The sequence below is a fragment of the Crinia signifera genome, chromosome 12 (genome assembly GCF_055691185.1).
Source record: "Crinia signifera chromosome 12, ASM5569118v1, whole genome shotgun sequence".
NCBI lineage: Eukaryota > Metazoa > Chordata > Amphibia > Anura > Myobatrachidae > Crinia > Crinia signifera.
In genome coordinates, this window is record NC_139228.1 from 70928895 (window position 1) to 70951364 (window position 22470).

The window sequence follows — 22470 nt, forward strand, 5'->3', positions numbered from 1 at the left end:
AGCACATACAGCACATTTATTATGGTTTTCCCTAATTACTGACTAATTAATTACCATTCCCAATTCCCAGTAATGGTCACAGTCTTGCCTCTGCATTTGTCTATATTTCAATACTTACCACCAGCACAATAAACTGCCCATTTTGTGCCCGATTCAGACCCATTTGCGCACAGTACACTCTGTGCATGCGCAGGGCCCCCTTGTGAACAGACGATGCTGGCTGCTTGCAATGTGATTGACAGTCGCTGGGCGTTAGGGGGCGTTACACCAGCGTTTTCCGGGAGTGTTTCGGGAAACACAGGCATTCCCTGGCCTTTAAGAGGGAGGGCCACTGGCGGCGGCAAAGGTCTCCTTCTCCCTATGGCCTTCGATGTGACGAGTGAGTCTAGACTTACTCAGGGCTGCAAGCAGAATTTACCTGCTTGCTGGAGTCTGAATGGGGCCTTTTGCCTGATATCAGATGCAATTCTTGCAGTTTATTCTCATCCTCTAGGATGTACAATAACATTTATTTGAGTGGAAGGCAAAAGGCAGAAAATACCTTTATAATCCTCAAATTAAATGTCTGTGCATCGATGGTAACTGTATATCGGTTTTCCCTCTGTGATATCTGTAACAGGTGAATACATTGCTGCTAACACAGCAGCTTGTTTGTCAGTCATTGTGAGGAGTGAAGGAAATATGCAAATGTTGAAACTGTATGAATTTCATTGGTTCACACAGACAGTGAACCATTAAACAGCCGCTGAAGAGGGTTCTCGTAAATCTCCAGGGATACAGGGATTTCTGCTGTTAGCTGGATGTCACAGAATGTGGGTGATGTCTCTGTGTATGTGATCCCAATGGCTGAAGATGGCTCACACCTAATATGACAATAATGGGGTCATGGCGTGTGACCACGCCTTCACCGGAGGCCCCTCCGCCTCATCCCATTGCCACGCCCCTTTTGGACTTGCCGCATTAAGCCCTGTTGCAGGGCATAAGAAGTTGGGAGATATGCGGTCAGCTGTGTTTGGTGTGTGGCCGCACCCTCCATCAATGGCCCGGACCCCCACTCATTGCTCCCACCCCTTTTGGACTTGACACGGCCAGTCCCGCTTGAAGGGCATTAAAAGTTGGGAGGAATGCGTATGGCTGTGTTTGGGGTGGCAGTGGGTGTGGCTCCCCTATTTGAATTTTGGACTGTGCTGCAGCCTCACCTCTGCAACTGCCACTGGGCAGAACTATAATAATTATAGGGGGTGCTGTGGGTATGGGGCCAGGTAAGGGAAAGTCCACTGTTGATGGGCAACCCTCTTCAGGAGCCCTTTTTACTACTGCTGAGCTTTTGTCAGAGACAGTCTTACACAGTGAAGCCCTATTTGGCCTTTAAGCTTATGGGACCAGGTCCCCACTACGTCCCTTCATTTAACCTTCAGTATGTAGGTGGACGATGCATTAAAAGTGTCCCACCGAGGCTGTTCCAATGCCTACAGTATATTCTGATTTCTTATACAGTACCAAGGGCAGGATGGTTGATATCAGCAATGTTCAGATAGAACATTACATAAGAGATGCTTTGTCAAGTGTCACTTTGCTGCAGGCAAAACTCAACACTAAGAAGCTTTCGAGAAGTCCGCGGGGAATACAGGATACCTTTGAATTGCAGATCTTTAACAAGTGACCTTTGGCAATTAGACGAGAAGAAAATGTTAGTTGTGTGAATGTTAAGCGAAAACCTGCTAAGTGCCACAGATCAACATACTGTAACAGGAGTTTGCTTCATCAGAGCCCCAGCTTTACAATGACATTTCTAAACAACGAGTAGGAATTCAGCAGTACAAGGGCGGCAGAGTAAGGTGAACTTTACTAAAGCTTTAAAAGTGGAAAGAGGTGCTGTTGCCCACAGCAAACGTACCCCTAAGTATCAATATCAGTGGCGTGACTACTGTAAGGCAGCCCCAGCTTCCGCTTGGGGGAGCAAGCAGCAGCGGGGGTCTCTGTGGGCGTCGGCACCCACTCGATGCACTGACATGCTGCTGCCTGCCACTGCCCACTGGCTGAGCACCGGAGGCGAGTCAGCCGCAGCACGGGTGCGGCCTTGACAGAGACAACAAATCCCCCCACTGATTCATTTGACAGAGCCGGTTATTGGCTACTGTGTACAGGATGGGTGGGTGGATGGGCGTGCTGGGGCGGCCTGGGATGCGTCTCTCTGCCTCTCTTCTGCTTCAGCTTCTCCGTTACGCGTGTGACATCATCAACTCACACGCTGGGGAAACACGCTGGAGAGGAGCCCGAGGGGATGGGGGGTGGCACAAACTTTTTGGCAGGGGGGAGTAAAATTTATAGTTACGCCACTGATCAATCTATATGGTAATGGCGATGGATGCAGCTTGTGACTGATCCCATACGGAGTTAAAAAGGCATCTTACTGTATGACGACCATGCTGCGCAAACATTATCGGCTAATGTTTGCCTCCGGAGGGCGTGTCAATACAAATCCGGCGGCTGCAACATTGGCATATTCACATGGTGACGCAGCTGTAAAGGCATTTGTGTACATCAATCAATGAGGCCCTATATCCAGCCAAATAGGTTTTTAAGTACCATGATGAATACGTTAGGGAAATAAATTAGACATTTTAGGCTTCACTGGCTGCCTTCTGATGAACAGGTCGTGCATGCGTGTGTGTTCCATACTCGCTCAGAATGCACATTCACATTTTAAACCCCCCCACACAGTACTATTTTTCTGGAAAAATAGCTCCACAAACTCCAGGTCTGGGGGTTGATCAATTAAATAAAAATAGAGAGATTTTAGAATTTAGAATAAATAGTATTTAGAAACTAGAGGTTCAGGAACCCAGTTCCCGATGAAGATGTCATATTTAATTAGAGGTTCAGAAACCCAGTTCCTGATGATGTCATATTTAATTAAAGGTTCAGGAACCCAGTTCCTGATGATGATGTCATATTTAATTAGAGGTTCAGAAACCCAGTTCCTGATGATGATGTCATATTTAATTTGAGGTTCAGGAACTCAGTTCCTGATGATGATGTCATATTTAATTAGAGGTTCAGGAACCCAGTTCCTGATGATGTCATATTTAATTAGAGGTTCAGGAACCCAGTTCCCGATGATGATGTCATATTTAATTAGAGGTTCATGAACCCAGTTCCTGATGATGATGTCATATTTAATTAGAGGTTCAGGAACCCAGTTCCTGATGATGTAATATTTAATTAAAGGTTCAGGAACCCAGTTCCTGATGATGATGTCATATTTAATTTGAGGTTCAGGAACCCAGTTCCTGATGATGATGTCATATTTAATTTGAGGTTCAGGAACCCAGTTCCTGATGATGATGTCATATTTAATTAGAGGCTCAGGAACCCAGTTCCTGATAATGATGTCATATATAATTAGCGGTTCAGGAACCCAGTTCCTGATGATGATGTCATATTTAATTAGAGGTTCAGGAACCCAGGAGTAGATTTATGAAGCAGTGATAAGGGAGGAGAAGTGCTAAAGTGCCTGGTACTTTATCACCGGCCAATCAGCTCCTGACTGTTAAGTTACAGGCTGGGTTTAAATAGGAGCTGATTGGCCGGTGATAAATTACCAGGCACTGTATCACTTCTCCTCCCTTATAACGGCTTCATAAATCTACCCCCCAGTTCCTGCTGAAATACCACTGGCCCCTACAGATCTACCGCAAAACATCTTTCTTCTTTGTATCGTTTTGGGTTATAGGGGAAAAAAAAAAAATTAGGGGAGTTTGGCCAATTAATCGGCCTTACTAAAGGGTCATTATCAATCTCCAATTACAATTTTTTTTGTTGATAGCAAAACAGCGCCTTAGATAAATTCCCCAAATATAATATGTACACAACATATTCTTTGTATCATCACTGGGAGACAGCCTACAGTACCAGCTCTTCCAAACCCTTTATCTGTGCATTGGTATTTATAGCTTTCTGTCTCCAAGACGGCAGATGTATTTCTACTTCACCCAGATGGTTTACTCCTTCTGTTCTCCATGTTCTATAATACTGCATTCGTGCTGGGGAGAAGAACTGCATTGAGCAGATTTGCTTCATATCATGATGAAAATAAAAACACCCCATAAGTAACAGTATTATATCTATAAAACACAGGTGGTGTGGACTTTGAGGGTAATTCATTAATTCTCGCTAAACAGCGGCCCTCCGCTGGTTAGCGAGCCGAATCCCTTCGGTAACAGGGCTGTGTCTGAATTCGGAATGCTAAGAGCAGGGCCAAACTGGCCAACTGTCACTTCTAGCAAATGCCAGAGGGACCGGTGGCCAGGTGGGCCAATTTCTTCGTGCAAGGTGGAGGCTCCGCCTCCTGATCGGCGCACAGAGAGAGCTGTTGGACTCGCGGCAGGTCGGTCGGCTCTCTCTGAGGTCCAGGAGAGAGGGGGGCATCACATGCCGCTCTTCCACCCTTTCTCCTGCAAGCCGGGAGAGGCGGTGCGCACGTGCGAGGTGCATGTGTGCGCACGCGTGCACAAATGTCAGGGACGATTCGGTGGCCTAGTCCGTCGCTGGCTACAACTGATCATGAATCCGCCCTTTTATGTCTTGCAGTGTACCACATTATAAATATTACATAAAGTCACTATTAATTTTTCCCTTAATTGGATGTCCTAATATATTTTTTAAATTAATTTATTGATGACCAGATAATGATAATATTTCTGTAATAAGAAATTAGCTCTCCGTGTATTGTATTGAAGCGTCTTGCGAAGACACTGACTGCATCTCTGGCTCTTCCGTGTATTATAAATACACATCAGTCAGAAATGTTATTGTATTTTATTGGTACAATTCATCATTAATGCTACTAATGATCAACTGGGGAAAACATATTTGCGGTAATTAATGCATCATAAGCCCCTAAGAAATGACAGGTCAGATCAGAGATCTTTGTCACAAATAGGACAATGATAGATTTTTTTTAGGCCTACAACAATTCAAGAACAATGAGTGCCAAATAGGCTGGAAGGTTATTTATGTCAGTGGGTTTGCAGAGACAGATAGGAAACAAGGTGGTCTGTAAAATATTCTGACAGTGGCCTCAAGTGGTGAGGGCCACATCAAACGTAGACAAATGTTAGGGGTAAATTAACCAATGTGAGAGTGTTAGATGTTGCCCCTAGCAACTGATAAGATTCTACTTATCATTTATTTAGCACCCTATAGTCGAATGCAAATTCCTGTTCAGGAGGAAAATTTACTAATTATTTATTTATTTATTTATTAGCAGTTTCTTATATAGCGCACACAGATTCCGCAGCGCTTTACAGAGAATATTTTGACCATTCACATCAGTCCCTGCCCCAGTGGAGCTTACAATCTATATTCCCTACCACATGTACACGCACACACAGACATTCTAGGGTTAATTTTGTTGGGAGCCAAATTAGCCTAGCAGTATATTTTTGGATTGTGGGAGGAAACCGGAGTACCCGGAGGAAACCCACGCAAGTACGGGGAGAATATACAAACTCCGCACAGTTAGGGCCATGGTGGGTATTGAACCCATGACCTCAGTGCTGTGAGGCAGTAATCAGACGTATTTGACTGATTCGTATTTTCCGATGGCGTTTGGATTCATATTTTTTTGCCGATACAAATTCGTTGTTTTTTTTAATACAAATTCGTAGTTTCAAATACAAATTCGTATCAGCTGCAAACAAACAAACCGATTCACACGAACCCCCCGGACTACGGAGGAGAAACCGGTGGATGTTTGTTTACCTCCGGCAGCTCCTCCTCCTGAATGCCGCTATTGGACACCTAGTAGCCTAGCGGCTCCTGATTGGTGTGACTGGTATCCAGCCCGTCAAGTGGACGGAACCAGTGGCGTAAGATTACCCCAGAGGCAAGATAAATATTGTTGCCCCCCCCCCCACACCATCATATATAAATATATGTTGTGTATATTATGTTTAAAAAAAGAGAGTGTGATGTCTATGGTAGGATGGGGAGTCAGCCATAGAACCGTTATCGGCCTTGGGAGCAGGAGCCTGGCGGCAAATGACTTCATTGCCTCTGCGAGTTCCGCCTCTGGACGGAACAACATAACAGTAATGTCAGCGCGGACGGATGTGCACGCCTGAATGGTGCAACACTTGAATTGCTCCGTTGGGTGCAATCTAGTCCACACCCACTTGAATTCCCCGCCATAGATTTGAGGAAGAGCGCTAGCCTTTAATTATTTAGGATAAGGATTCTTTACTTGCGGGAGATTGGCACATTTCTTAAAGAAGCAATATTTTTTAAGGCAAAAAGTAGGTTTTACCTAAGTAAAAATTGCTATGTTTAATCTGCACCCATGAGACAGCTAGCCGCTAATTGCAGTGACGTGTGTAGTGTCTGCGACAGAATATTAGCGAGGTGAGATTTCACCTAAACGCAATGTCAATAACAACTACCAGTCTGTATACAAACTGCTCTAAGAAAACTATTTTTATTCTTCATTTTTTGCATTGCAGACCTTTCTTGTGTCACTGATGATGATTAGATTTCATGGTCCAACCACGTGACATCGATTTGCCGGAGGATGAAGTTGCAGCATTCCGTTCATAACGTGTTTCTATTTTTGGTATTCCAGCGCTTCACCTCTGCATCCTGAGATTCCCATTGGATTTCTGTCACCAGTTCTCAACGCAGAGCCAAGAAGAGTCAAAGCTGATGGCATTTAGAAATGCACTTTGTTGGGTTGTTTGCTGTTTGAGCTTGTTCATATGTCACATTCATCTTGTGTTTCTGCTACAGTAGTCTCTACCAAACAACCGTCCTCCCTCTCAGTGGGCTTACACATGGCGCTGCAGGGCACTGACAAAATGAGTCATCAAACAGCTTATTTATATAAATGCCGGAGAGTGGATTTAATGTCACTATCACACATGTAGATAGTGTTGACATTGTCCAAATAAAGTTTCCTTGTTCTTTACTCACAGTGGAGGCAGCCATTTTGGGGCAGCCATGTTATCAAGTAACTAGGGGCCTAGTGATCAGGACTGAAACTACAGGTTGGCCACGGTGGAAGAATCAGTGTGTAGCTGTGGACAGTGCTAAGCTGTTGTTATTGGTGATATACATCCAGGGCCGGCAACAGAAATCTTGGGGCCCCATACACTGATATCTCTGGGGGCCCCCCACCCTCATCAAGCACAGTAGTGGTGCGGAGCAGGGAGAAAGGATGGGAGTAGTGGTGCGGAGCAAGGAGGGACGATAGGAGTAGCAGTGTGGAGAAGGGAGATAAGATGGGAGTAGTGGTGCAGAGCAAGGAGGGAGGATAAGAGTAGTGGTGCAGAACTGGGAGAGAGGATGGGAGTAGTGGTGAGGAGCAAGGAGGAAGGATGGAGTGGCCGGTCACCATGGCTGCTGACAGGGGGCCTAACTAGAACTTGTTGGGCCCCATAGCAAAAATCTTGGAAGTGCCCCCCCCCTCTCTCAGGGAGGGGAGACAGCGTGTCAGAGAGAGAGAGAGAGAAGGAAAGAGAGAGCATATCTGGTCCTTATTGTGTTAGTACTTCAGTGGCGGTGACAGTGCCTGGCCTTAAAACCAGACATTTCCTCTGCGGGTCCCACCCCATTAGAATGTGTGAGAGAGACAGAAACGGGGGGAGAGAGAAGTGAAAGAGAAAGTGTCAGAGTGAGAGAGTGTGTGAGATGGAAACTAAAGAAAGAAAGAGGCTGTCAGGGTAAGCGAGAAGTGTTAAGGAAAGAGAGAGGTAAGAGAGAATGTCATGGATAGAGCGAAAGAAAGAGAGGGGGGTGTGAGAGAGTGCCCAGGATTTAAGGAATAGAGAGAGGAAAAGGAGGAAAGGGGTTGAGAGATAGGGTGTCAGGGATAGAGAGAGAATGTGAAGAGAGGGTGTCAGGTATAGAGAGATGGGGTGGTTAATAGAGAGGTAATAGAGAAAGTCTCAGGGATAAAGAAAGAGAAATCGAGAAAGGGGGTGAAATATAGAAGGTGTCATGGGTACAGAGAGGGAAGAAAGAAAAGGATTAAGGAAAGAGAGAGGAATATGAGAAAGGGGGTTGAGAGATAGGGTGTCAGGGATAGAGAGAGGGTGTGAAAAAAGAGGGTGTCAAGGACAGAGGGAGAAAAGGTAAGGTATAGATAGAGAGGGTGTCAGGAATAGAGAGAAGGGTGACAGAGAGGGGAGATAGAGAAAAGGGGATGAGAATGAGAGGGTATCAGGGATAGGGAGGTGGTGGAAGATAGAGAAGGGGAGAGAGTGTATCAGGGATAGAGAAAGAGGGAGGGGGGGGGGAGAGAAGGGTGTAAGACGAAGGGTGCCAGGGATATAGGTCCTTATTCTAGTTCACGCTTAGAGGCAAATTCCTTCTTAGATGGACAAAACAATGTGCACTGCAGGTGGGACAGATGTAACTTGTGCAGAGAGACATAGATTTGGGTGGGGTTTTTCTTCAAAGTGAGATCTATATTGCAGTGTAGAAATAAAGCAGTCAGTATTTATCCTGCACAGGAAAAAATAACTCACCAAAATCTTATTCTCTCTGCACGTGTTACATCTGCCCCACCTGCAGTGCACATGGTTTTGTCCATCTAAGAAGGAATTTGCCTCTAGGAGTTAATTAGAATAAGGGCCATAGAGAGGGGACTGTCAGGCAAAGAAAGAGGGAGGGAGGTATGTGAAGGCAGCTCTTTTTTACCATATGAAAAGAACAGTTTTTTGGGGGGATTCTATACAATAGGGCGCTTAGGTGGAGAGAACAATTAGTTTTTACCCTTTTCTTGGTAAAAAAACACAATTTTATTCACAACTTGAAAATAAGTCGACATGAAAAAATGTTGACATCAATAAAAAAATTCTAAAAAACACAAGAAAAGTCTGTAGATATATACAGTGCTGTCCGTATATTTGACACTGAAAAGGACAAGGCGTGAGAGGGAACGGGGTAGGAAAAATAAGATGTTATGAAATAGTACCTCTACTCCCGTCTCTCAGAGTCCGTGTTGTATAGCGCTTCCATATAAATTGTCTCCGGCGGAGATCCGAGTCCTCAATCACACTTTGTGTCTGCAGCCGTGGTCTCGGCTTCCAGCCAGCAGGGTATGTTTGTAAATCCTCAGGGTATTTTGTCCGCTTTTGAAGAAATATGGGTCAGCGTGAAGTTAATCCTTATTGGTGCGAAAAAAGTTTAAATGAACTGTTCCTGATAAAAACGAAGTGAAAGTTTAAAAGTTCTGGGTGACCACGTCCACCTATAACCCGCCAACGCGTTTCAATCTTCCATGAGATCTTTGTCAAGGCTCAGGTGGAGGTGGTCACGTGGTCACCTTTATACCACTACTTGGTGGTTGTTCTGGATACATGTTGCCGTTTACCGGGGTTCTCTAAAAGAGGTATTGACTTTTCACATTAGATTTGTCTCTCCGTACAGAGATGGTCGGCGGTGTTGTTCTGGTCTGTAAAAGAACATTATTTTCCTCTTCTGCATTATGGCTTGAGTTTTTTGGGGCAGAGGTGATTGGATACCGTTATTTCACATAAACCATTTTAACTCAAAGTCCCCATTCATACCATGGGGACTCAGAGTTTTGAGTTCATGTATCCAGCGCATCTCTGCCTGCGCTAGGGCAATTTCTGCGTTGTTTTTACGCCAATTCCCCTTCACTTGTTCTATGATTTTAAAACTGATTATATCATTTACAGAACATTGATGTTTGTATTTGAAGTGGGCTGACATGCAGTGATTCTCAACCCCGTTTTTTATATTTCGGAGATGTTCTCCCAGGCGTATCTTAAGTGCTCTGCTGGTTTTGCCAACATACTGTTGTTCGCATTTGCATTGGATTAAATATATAACGTTCTTGCTGTTACAAGTTGCAAAGCTCTTAATTTTATATTCCTTTTTGGTGGTACACGATGTAAAAGACTCTATTTTGCTTCCTTCTTTGCTAGGGCAGTTTCTGCATGCTATGCAGAGTCCGCATCGATAGAAACCCTTTGATTTTATATTTGAGGCTCCATTTTTTGGTGGCTTTGCACTGTTCACCAGGTGTTTACTGAGGTTTGGTGCTTTCTTGTAAATTACTGTAGGTTTTTCCGGTAGAATTTTTTTCAGGATGGGATCTGACATTAGTACTTTCCAATGGCCCTTTATTATTTTTTCTATGTCTTTAAATTTATCGTTGTACGTGGTGACAAATGAGCATGAAAAATCTCGTTTCTTGTTTTTGTTTGCATCTTTTTTCTTTTTTCCTATCAAAAGATCTTGTCTCTCGATCTGATTGACCTTTTCTAAAGCATCCTCAAGGTCCTCTTCTTTATATCCTTTATTTGTAAACTTCTCCTTCATCTGGACTACTTGTTTCTCATATACATTTTTATTAGAGCAGTTTCTTTTGATTCGTTGGAATTGGCTAGTGGGAATTGACGCTAGCCAATTAGGATGGTGACTACTATCTACTCTTATCATAGAGTTAGTGTCTGTAGGTTTTTGAAAATTTTTTGTGCATAATTTGCCCTCCTCAATATATATTGTGAGGTCTAGGAAGTTTACTGTACTTTCATTTATGTCAAAAGTAAGTAGGATGCCAAAATCATTTAGATTAAGCTCTTCACAAAAAGCATTGAGTTTCTCCCTCCCTCCTCGCCATACCATCAGGACATCATCTATATAACGATGGTAGGACACGAAACCCGCACCGAGCCTGCCCCATATGTAGGACTCCTCCCAAAAATTCATAAAAATGATTGCGAAGCTCGGTGCGAATTTCGTGCCCATTGCGGTCCCAGCCCGCTGTAAGAAGAAGCCATCTTTAAAGAAAAAATAGTTATTTTTCAAGATGAACTCAATGCCATCCAGGATAAATTCTTGTATGTTGCTGGGTATGTTTTCCTGCATTAGAAAAAATGTGATGGCTTCAATCCCCTTATCATGTGCAATAATTGTGTATAGTGACCCTACATCTCCTGTCACCAAAAGGTCACCTGCTTCCCAGTTGACTTTTTCTATCTCTAGGAGGGTTTGTGTAGTGTCCTTCAAAAAGGATTTTCCCTTTTGGGCGATAGGTTGGAGAAAATAATCAATCATTTGTGAGAGATTAGATGTAATTGCCCCTATACCTGCAACGATAGGCCTTAGGGGGGGGTCTTCAGCCTTCTTATGGACCTTTGGTAGACCATAAATCACTGGTATAGTTGGATCTTCTATTTTGAGGAAATCTCTCTCTTTCTCGGAGATAGTGCCTTTTGTCCAGTGTTTGTCTACTAATTCGAAAAGATTCTTTTTAATGTTTTCAGTGGGATCTTTCCGCAAAGGTAAATATGTATTGGGATCATTCAATAGTTCCAATATTTTCTTTTCATATTTGTCGGTGTCCATCACCACTATACCGCCGCCCTTGTCGGCGGGTTTAATGGTGATGGACTCGTTTTCCTTAAGGGCCTTCAAAGCTGCTTTTTCGGCTTTAGACATATTAGGGTTTCTATTTTTTCTATTTTTTGGTTTATTGCATACGTTTTCAATATCTTCTGATACCAATTTACCAAAAGTCTCTAAAAAACACCCCCTACTGTGGGTAGGGTTGAATGTAGACTTTCTTTTGAATTTCCCTCTGCCTTCTTCTGTCATATCCGGCTCGGTCTCCTCTCTGTTTGCACTTTCCTTATAAAAAAATTTCTTTAAGGCAACTTTTCTCAAGAATTTTTGGGTGTCCACATAAAGGTCGAAAGATTTGGGGTCATTTGAGGGAGCAAATTTGAGGCCCTTGTGTAGAACTCTTTGCTCCATTTCTGTAAGAATGTGTGTACTTATATTGAAGATTTTTGTCTCCTCAAAAATTTTTGCTTTTTCTATCCTTTTTGAGTTCTTGATTACGGAGTTTTTGTAAGTCTCCCATCTACATTTGTTTTTCTCTTTTTTGTTGGCCAGGCCCCCTCTCTTTCCTCTGTATTTTTTCATTATTTTTTTAATGATGATTTTGTTTTTGTTTGTATTTAATATTCTCTTTCGTTTCTGTTCCATCGCTTCCCTAAAAAATGATCCCTGATGGGTTGATAATTAGTAGATGTGGGCGGGTTTATGTAATTCCCTTCCCTCGAATCGGTTTCCCGTGTTCCTAGCCCGTATCTGTATATGTCCCTTCTGGGATTTATTTCCTGATGTGTATTCCGTTGTCTCCCCAAGGAGTATTGGTTGTTGTCCTGTTCCTGAGTATGTCGATAATCCTGATTTTTTGTGTGGTGATGCGATCTTGAAATTGCTCCTGCGTGTCTTGGGCTGTTCTTTTTCTCATAATCTTTTCTTCTCCTCCAGTTGTTGCTGTCTTTTTCTCTGTTGTCTGGCATTCTTCTAGATCTTTCATTAATAGAGTCATTTTGAGTAAGGGCTTCTTTATTTTCCTCCGTGATTGGAGGTGTGTTCTTAAATTCTGGCATCTTTAGATGGTATCGACCTTGTTTTAGATCCTCCTTATCTCTGAACATTTTTCTCTGTTTCTTTTTAATAATGTCCTTCTCCAATTTACATAATTTTTCAGAGATTTTTTGTTCTAGTTCTTTGCATTCTATAGACTCTTTAAAAGGACTTGCCAGACTGCTTAATGTGTTGATCTCCTTTTCCACATTGCTCAGTTCTTTTTTTCTCTCCTCTACAATAAGATGTATGAGGGCAAATGAGCAAGTGTCGAGTATTTTACACCATTCTTTTTTGAAGGTGTCTGAGTCGGTTCCAAAAGATGGTAATTTGTCCAATCTCAGTCCCCGTGGTATTAATTTTTCTAATAGGTAGGTTTCCAAAGTTGCAGTTTCCCACCACAAATTGCATTCTTTTATGAGTAGTTTCTGCAGCTTTATCATTATATTTCCCACATCTCCCTCGAAGTCATTATCATTTAAATGGGTTGCCGAGAAAGTCTCTTTCAGGAGATTTTTCCGATCTTCTCTAAAACTGAACATCCTGCAAGGCTGCACTTGTGGTCACACTTTGATTGAAAGAACAAACGTGAAAGAGTGGGGTTTGTGTGACTATATTCAAATGCGCCTTTCCCAGCTGCCCAATTATAGAGCTCCCCGCTGGTTCAATCAGCCAGCATTAACATATGAAAAGAACAGTTTTTTGGGGGGATTCTATACAATAGGGCGCTTAGGTGGAGAGAACAATTAGTTTTTACCCTTTTCTTGGTAAAAAAACACAATTTTATTCACAACTTGAAAATAAGTCGACATGAAAAAATGTTGACATCAATAAAAAAATTCTAAAAAACACAAGAAAAGTCTGTAGATATATACAGTGCTGTCCGTATATTTGACACTGAAAAGGACAAGGCGTGAGAGGGAACGGGGTAGGAAAAATAAGATGTTATGAAATAGTACCTCTACTCCCGTCTCTCAGAGTCCGTGTTGTATAGCGCTTCCATATAAATTGTCTCCGGCGGAGATCCGAGTCCTCAATCACACTTTGTGTCTGCAGCCGTGGTCTCGGCTTCCAGCCAGCAGGGTATGTTTGTAAATCCTCAGGGTATTTTGTCCGCTTTTGAAGAAATATGGGTCAGCGTGAAGTTAATCCTTATTGGTGCGAAAAAAGTTTAAATGAACTGTTCCTGATAAAAACGAAGTGAAAGTTTAAAAGTTCTGGGTGACCACGTCCACCTATAACCCGCCAACGCGTTTCAATCTTCCATGAGATCTTTGTCAAGGCTCAGGTGGAGGTGGTCACGTGGTCACCTTTATACCACTACTTGGTGGTTGTTCTGGATACATGTTGCCGTTTACCGGGGTTCTCTAAAAGAGGTATTGACTTTTCACATTAGATTTGTCTCTCCGTACAGAGATGGTCGGCGGTGTTGTTCTGGTCTGTAAAAGAACATTATTTTCCTCTTCTGCATTATGGCTTGAGTTTTTTGGGGCAGAGGTGATTGGATACCGTTATTTCACATAAACCATTTTAACTCAAAGTCCCCATTCATACCATGGGGACTCAGAGTTTTGAGTTCATGTATCCAGCGCATCTCTGCCTGCGCTAGGGCAATTTCTGCGTTGTTTTTACGCCAATTCCCCTTCACTTGTTCTATGATTTTAAAACTGATTATATCATTTACAGAACATTGATGTTTGTATTTGAAGTGGGCTGACATGCAGTGATTCTCAACCCCGTTTTTTATATTTCGGAGATGTTCTCCCAGGCGTATCTTAAGTGCTCTGCTGGTTTTGCCAACATACTGTTGTTCGCATTTGCATTGGATTAAATATATAACGTTCTTGCTGTTACAAGTTGCAAAGCTCTTAATTTTATATTCCTTTTTGGTGGTACACGATGTAAAAGACTCTATTTTGCTTCCTTCTTTGCTAGGGCAGTTTCTGCATGCTATGCAGAGTCCGCATCGATAGAAACCCTTTGATTTTATATTTGAGGCTCCATTTTTTGGTGGCTTTGCACTGTTCACCAGGTGTTTTACCTCTCACGCCTTGTCCTTTTCAGTGTCAAATATACGGACAGCACTGTATATATCTACAGACTTTTCTTGTGTTTTTTAGAATTTTTTTATTGATGTCAACATTTTTTCATGTCGACTTATTTTCAAGTTGTGAATAAAATTGTGTTTTTTTACCAAGAAAAGGGTAAAAACTAATTGTTCTCTCCACCTAAGCGCCCTATTGTATAGAATCCCCCCAAAAAACTGTTCTTTTCATATGTTAATGCTGGCTGATTGAACCAGCGGGGAGCTCTATAATTGGGCAGCTGGGAAAGGCGCATTTGAATATAGTCACACAAACCCCACTCTTTCACGTTTGTTCTTTCAATCAAAGTGTGACCACAAGTGCAGCCTTGCAGGATGTTCAGTTTTAGAGAAGATCGGAAAAATCTCCTGAAAGAGACTTTCTCGGCAACCCATTTAAATGATAATGACTTCGAGGGAGATGTGGGAAATATAATGATAAAGCTGCAGAAACTACTCATAAAAGAATGCAATTTGTGGTGGGAAACTGCAACTTTGGAAACCTACCTATTAGAAAAATTAATACCACGGGGACTGAGATTGGACAAATTACCATCTTTTGGAACCGACTCAGACACCTTCAAAAAAGAATGGTGTAAAATACTCGACACTTGCTCATTTGCCCTCATACATCTTATTGTAGAGGAGAGAAAAAAAGAACTGAGCAATGTGGAAAAGGAGATCAACACATTAAGCAGTCTGGCAAGTCCTTTTAAAGAGTCTATAGAATGCAAAGAACTAGAACAAAAAATCTCTGAAAAATTATGTAAATTGGAGAAGGACATTATTAAAAAGAAACAGAGAAAAATGTTCAGAGATAAGGAGGATCTAAAACAAGGTCGATACCATCTAAAGATGCCAGAATTTAAGAACACACCTCCAATCACGGAGGAAAATAAAGAAGCCCTTACTCAAAATGACTCTATTAATGAAAGATCTAGAAGAATGCCAGACAACAGAGAAAAAGACAGCAACAACTGGAGGAGAAGAAAAGATTATGAGAAAAAGAACAGCCCAAGACACGCAGGAGCAATTTCAAGATCGCATCACCACACAAAAAATCAGGATTATCGACATACTCAGGAACAGGACAACAACCAATACTCCTTGGGGAGACAACGGAATACACATCAGGAAATAAATCCCAGAAGGGACATATACAGATACGGGCTAGGAACACGGGAAACCGATTCGAGGGAAGGGAATTACATAAACCCGCCCACATCTACTAATTATCAACCCATCAGGGATCATTTTTTAGGGAAGCGATGGAACAGAAACGAAAGAGAATATTAAATACAAACAAAAACAAAATCATCATTAAAAAAATAATGAAAAAATACAGAGGAAAGAGAGGGGGCCTGGCCAACAAAAAAGAGAAAAACAAATGTAGATGGGAGACTTACAAAAACTCCGTAATCAAGAACTCAAAAAGGATAGAAAAAGCAAAAATTTTTGAGGAGACAAAAATCTTCAATATAAGTACACACATTCTTACAGAAATGGAGCAAAGAGTTCTACACAAGGGCCTCAAATTTGCTCCCTCAAATGACCCCAAATCTTTCGACCTTTATGTGGACACCCAAAAATTCTTGAGAAAAGTTGCCTTAAAGAAATTTTTTTATAAGGAAAGTGCAAACAGAGAGGAGACCGAGCCGGATATGACAGAAGAAGGCAGAGGGAAATTCAAAAGAAAGTCTACATTCAACCCTACCCACAGTAGGGGGTGTTTTTTAGAGACTTTTGGTAAATTGGTATCAGAAGATATTGAAAACGTATGCAATAAACCAAAAAATAGAAAAAATAGAAACCCTAATATGTCTAAAGCCGAAAAAGCAGCTTTGAAGGCCCTTAAGGAAAACGAGTCCATCACCATTAAACCCGCCGACAAGGGCGGCGGTATAGTGGTGATGGACACCGACAAATATGAAAAGAAAATATTGGAACTATTGAATGATCCCAATACATATTTACCTTTGCGGAAAGATCCCACTGAAAACATTAAAAAGAATCTTTTCGAATTAGTAGACAAACACTGGACAAAAGGCACTATCTCCGAGAAAGAGAGAGATTTCCTCAAAATAGAAGATCCAACTATACCAGTGATTTATGGTCTACCAAAGGTCCATAAGAAGGCTGAAGACCCCCCCCTAAGGCCTATCGTTGCAGGTATAGGGGCAATTACATCTAATCTCTCACAAATGATTGATTATTTTCTCCAACCTATCGCCCAAAAGGGAAAATCCTTTTTGAAGGACACTACACAAACCCTCCTAGAGATAGAAAAAGTCAACTGGGAAGCAGGTGACCTTTTGGTGACAGGAGATGTAGGGTCACTATACACAATTATTGCACATGATAAGGGGATTGAAGCCATCACATTTTTTCTAATGCAGGAAAACATACCCAGCAACATACAAGAATTTATCCTGGATGGCATTGAGTTCATCTTGAAAAATAACTATTTTTTCTTTAAAGATGGCTTCTTCTTACAGCGGGCTGGGACCGCAATGGGCACGAAATTCGCACCGAGCTTCGCAATCATTTTTATGAATTTTTGGGAGGAGTCCTACATATGGGGCAGGCTCGGTGCGGGTTTCGTGTCCTACCATCGTTATATAGATGATGTCCTGATGGTATGGCGAGGAGGGAGGGAGAAACTCAATGCTTTTTGTGAAGAGCTTAATCTAAATGATTTTGGCATCCTACTTACTTTTGACATAAATGAAAGTACAGTAAACTTCCTAGACCTCACAATATATATTGAGGAGGGCAAATTATGCACAAAAAATTTTCAAAAACCTACAGACACTAACTCTATGATAAGAGTAGATAGTAGTCACCATCCTAATTGGCTAGCGTCAATTCCCACTAGCCAATTCCAACGAATCAAAAGAAACTGCTCTAATAAAAATGTATATGAGAAACAAGTAGTCCAGATGAAGGAGAAGTTTACAAATAAAGGATATAAAGAAGAGGACCTTGAGGATGCTTTAGAAAAGGTCAATCAGATCGAGAGACAAGATCTTTTGATAGGAAAAAAGAAAAAAGATGCAAACAAAAACAAGAAACGAGATTTTTCATGCTCATTTGTCACCACGTACAACGATAAATTTAAAGACATAGAAAAAATAATAAAGGGCCATTGGAAAGTACTAATGTCAGATCCCATCCTGAAAAAAATTCTACCGGAAAAACCTACAGTAATTTACAAGAAAGCACCAAACCTCAGTAAACACCTGGTGAACAGTGCAAAGCCACCAAAAAATGGAGCCTCAAATATAAAATCAAAGGGTTTCTATCGATGCGGACTCTGCATAGCATGCAGAAACTGCCCTAGCAAAGAAGGAAGCAAAATAGAGTCTTTTACATCGTGTACCACCAAAAAGGAATATAAAATTAAGAGCTTTGCAACTTGTAACAGCAAGAACGTTATATATTTAATCCAATGCAAATGCGAACAACAGTATGTTGGCAAAACCAGCAGAGCACTTAAGATACGCCTGGGAGAACATCTCCGAAATATAAAAAACGGGGTTGAGAATCACTGCATGTCAGCCCACTTCAAATACAAACATCAATGTTCTGTAAATGATATAATCAGTTTTAAAATCATAGAACAAGTGAAGGGGAATTGGCGTAAAAACAACGCAGAAATTGCCCTAGCGCAGGCAGAGATGCGCTGGATACATGAACTCAAAACTCTGAGTCCCCATGGTATGAATGGGGACTTTGAGTTAAAATGGTTTATGTGAAATAACGGTATCCAATCACCTCTGCCCCAAAAAACTCAAGCCATAATGCAGAAGAGGAAAATAATGTTCTTTTACAGACCAGAACAACACCGCCGACCATCTCTGTACGGAGAGACAAATCTAATGTGAAAAGTCAATACCTCTTTTAGAGAACCCCGGTAAACGGCAACATGTATCCAGAACAACCACCAAGTAGTGGTATAAAGGTGACCACGTGACCACCTCCACCTGAGCCTTGACAAAGATCTCATGGAAGATTGAAACGCGTTGGCGGGTTATAGGTGGACGTGGTCACCCAGAACTTTTAAACTTTCACTTCGTTTTTATCAGGAACAGTTCATTTAAACTTTTTTCGCACCAATAAGGATTAACTTCACGCTGACCCATATTTCTTCAAAAGCGGACAAAATACCCTGAGGATTTACAAACATACCCTGCTGGCTGGAAGCCGAGACCACGGCTGCAGACACAAAGTGTGATTGAGGACTCGGATCTCCGCCGGAGACAATTTATATGGAAGCGCTATACAACACGGACTCTGAGAGACGGGAGTAGAGGTACTATTTCATAACATCTTATTTTTCCTACCCCGTTCCCTCTCACGCCTTGTCCTTTTCAGTGTCAAATATACGGACAGCACTGTATATATCTACAGACTTTTCTTGTGTTTTTTAGAATTTTTTTATTGATGTCAACATTTTTTCATGTCGACTTATTTTCAAGTTGTGAATAAAATTGTGTTTTTTTACCAAGAAAAGGGTAAAAACTAATTGTTCTCTCCACCTAAGCGCCCTATTGTATAGAATCCCCCCAAAAAACTGTTCTTTTCATATGTTAATGCTGGCTGATTGAACCAGCGGGGAGCTCTATAATTGGGCAGCTGGGAAAGGCGCATTTGAATATAGTCACACAAACCCCACTCTTTCAAGCTCTTTTTTACCAACCCTTGCAATCCGAACAGGAGTCAGATCCTGCAGATACGCAGAGAGCACTAACCAGGCAGCATGGAGGTGACTGTGGGGACCGGCCGATGTCATAAGTCAGCAGCCAGGTCGCTTTCATGCCGGAATCATGCCTTGGTGAAGGAGAGAGCAATGAAGAATGTACATCTACAACACTCCAAGCAGCAGCTCACACCTCAGTGCCATGGTTGGGGACAGGACGTAAGGAGAGTGAGCAGGAGAGGGAAGTCCGTGAGTGGGGCGTGGGGCTTGGGCGTCATAGATGGGGATGTCAGGAGAGAGTGAGAAGGAGAGCGGTACCTATGAAGGAGGGGGGGGGGGGGTTGGGTGTAAATTATAGTATAAATAGTAAATTATACACTGTGCCATCCATATTATACTCAGTACATGCAAAACATTGCACACAACACTATAGTACATTATACACAGCCCCCCCTCATATTATACTCAGTACACGCGGCACATTGCACACACCATAGTACATTATAGACAACCCCCGAATTACACCCTATACACACACAGCACATAATGCCATAGTACATTATACACAGCCCACCCCCATGTGACACCCCATACACACAGCACATAATACAGTACAGCACAGTACAATATACACAGCCCCCCCTATAGGACACCCCATACACACAGCACATAATACAGTACAGCACAGTACAATATACACCCCCCCATAGGACACCCCATACACACAGCACAATATACACACACCCCCCCCCCTATAGGACACCCCATACACACAGCACATAATACAGTACAGCACAGTACAATATACACCCCCCCCATAGGACACCCCATACACACAGCACAGTACAATATACACAGCCCCCCCCCATAGGACACCCCATACACACAGCACATAATACAGTACAATATACACAGCCCCCCCCCCATAGGACACCCCATACACACAGCACATAATACATACCCTCCAACATCTGAAGAAGGGAAATCGGTACACACTCGAAAGGGGGCGTGGCCATGAGTAAAGTGGGTGTGTCCACTTGTAAGGGGCGTGGCCATCCTCTTTTCGTATGTGTATGAGCTGGGCATTTAAAATAAAATAACCAGCTGATTGCTGTGATGTGTGGGCAGGCCTTTGACAGGGGGTGGGACAGGGCCCTAGTCACAGTTGGCAGCTGTAGTAAGCCACCGTGACATGAGCTGCTGCCTGCAGCTCATGTCACATGGTGGCTTGGTGGTCTGCTGGCATATTAATATAAATAAGTATATTTAATATACTTTTATTTAATAAATATAAGTATATTAAGTATACTTATTTAATATACCAGAGCAGCCCACCAAGCCACCATGAGCTGCAGCCAGAGCAGGTAGTGCCTCACACAGATTTATAATTTGTGTGGAGATTTATTATTTACATGTAGCCTAAGCGGCAGTGCTTACAGTGCTGGAGACGTGGCAGCCGGGCCAGGAGCCTCCTCCGATGCTAAGATGTCCCCCCAGTCACGTGCGCCGGGGCTGGCTGGCCTGCCACCGCACCCCTCTCCCTCAGGGCGGCAGATTCACGCCAAGAGACTGAGGGAGGGCTGAGCTTTGAAGAGTGTCACTGTGCGCGGTGCTGGCGCGTGAAGTCATGACGCCTGGCACCATGCGCATTGCGCAATGCTGCACTATTGGGAACGGGTGGGGGAAAGCCAGGGAGCCGGCAGCGCACCACAGGAGGCATACCACAGAGGGAGCTGGGGACCGGGAGCCAGGAGAAGGAAGCGGCGCACATGAGAGTGACTGTGACGCCAGCTCAGACGTACAAAAATCGGTACATTCGGTACTTAGAATTTGCTGGTACAGACTGTTAAAAAACGGTACTGTACCGGCAAATTCGTTATAGTTGGAGGGTATGATAATACAGTACAGCAAAGTACAATATACACAGCCCCCCCCCCCCTATAGGACACCCCATACACACAGCACATAATACAGTACAGCACAGTACAATATACACAGCCCCCCCCATAGGACACCCCATACACACAGCACATAATACAGTACAGTACAATATACACAGCCCCCCCCCCCCCCATAGGACACCCCATACACACAGCACATAATACAGTACAGCACAGTACAATACATACCCTCCAACATCTGAGGGTCAGAAATCGGTACACATTTAGAAAGGGGGTGTGGCCACATGTAAATGGGGCGTGGTCATGGGTAAATGGGGGTGTGGTCATGCCTCCGTTCCAAATGTGTACTGGGCTTTTTTTTTTTTTTTAATAAGGGGACACTTAACTTTAGGAGGCGAGCACTTAAATTCCTTTAATGTGACGTGCTGCAGCTCAGTCCTATGACATGTGATGGCTGCTGGCATATCAAATAATGAATTTATTTTCAATGTTCTGCCTACAATAACTTATAAATAATCTTTTTTTTTAACATTTCAGATTATTCATAATATTGTAGGCAGATGATTGAAAATAAATGCATTATTTAATATGCCAGCAGCCATCACATGTCATAGGACTGAGCTGCAGCACGTAACTAGAATGAGAAGAGATTGTTTAACCTATGTGCTCCAGCCTCGGCTGGCTGCACCTGATGACCCGGGTCCCGCGGCCGCTGTGTTCCACGCTGTGTGGAAGCAGCTTTCTTGATTGAAGCAGCTTTCTCTTCGCTAGATCAGCCGCGGCGAAATAACTTAGTACATCCCGTCCTGGGTCCTGTCCCCTGTGCGCGACGCGTCATGATGTTATGACGCGCCGCGGCCACACGCTGGTCCGGGAGTCCTCTCCTCAGCCTAAAGCAGCTATCTCCACTTCGCGCGCCCGGAGTCCTGTGTGCGTCATGACATCATGCCGACGCCGCACATGCTGGTCCGGGAGTCGGTACCCGCAATGCACCCTTTGGAACGGGTGCTTGGCAAGCCTGGGTGAGTCGGGTGCTTGGCGCACCACTGACAGCCTGGGGGAGTCGGCTTTGGGCACAAAAACCGGTACATTCGGTACAGGTTTTATTTGCCGGTACAGACCGTTAAAAAACGGTACTGTACCGGCAAATCCGGTACAGTTGGAGGGTATGACAATATACACAGCCCCCCCATAGTATACCCTGTACACACAGCACATACTGTATTACCATAGTACAATATACACACACACAGCCCCCATTCCCTCAGTATACACAGCATTTACCTGTTTATTGCTCATTCCAGGGAGCCATGTGGTGGGGGGAGGCAGCATAGCACAAGTTGAGGAGCAGGAAGTGCAGTCTTGCTACACAGTCAGAC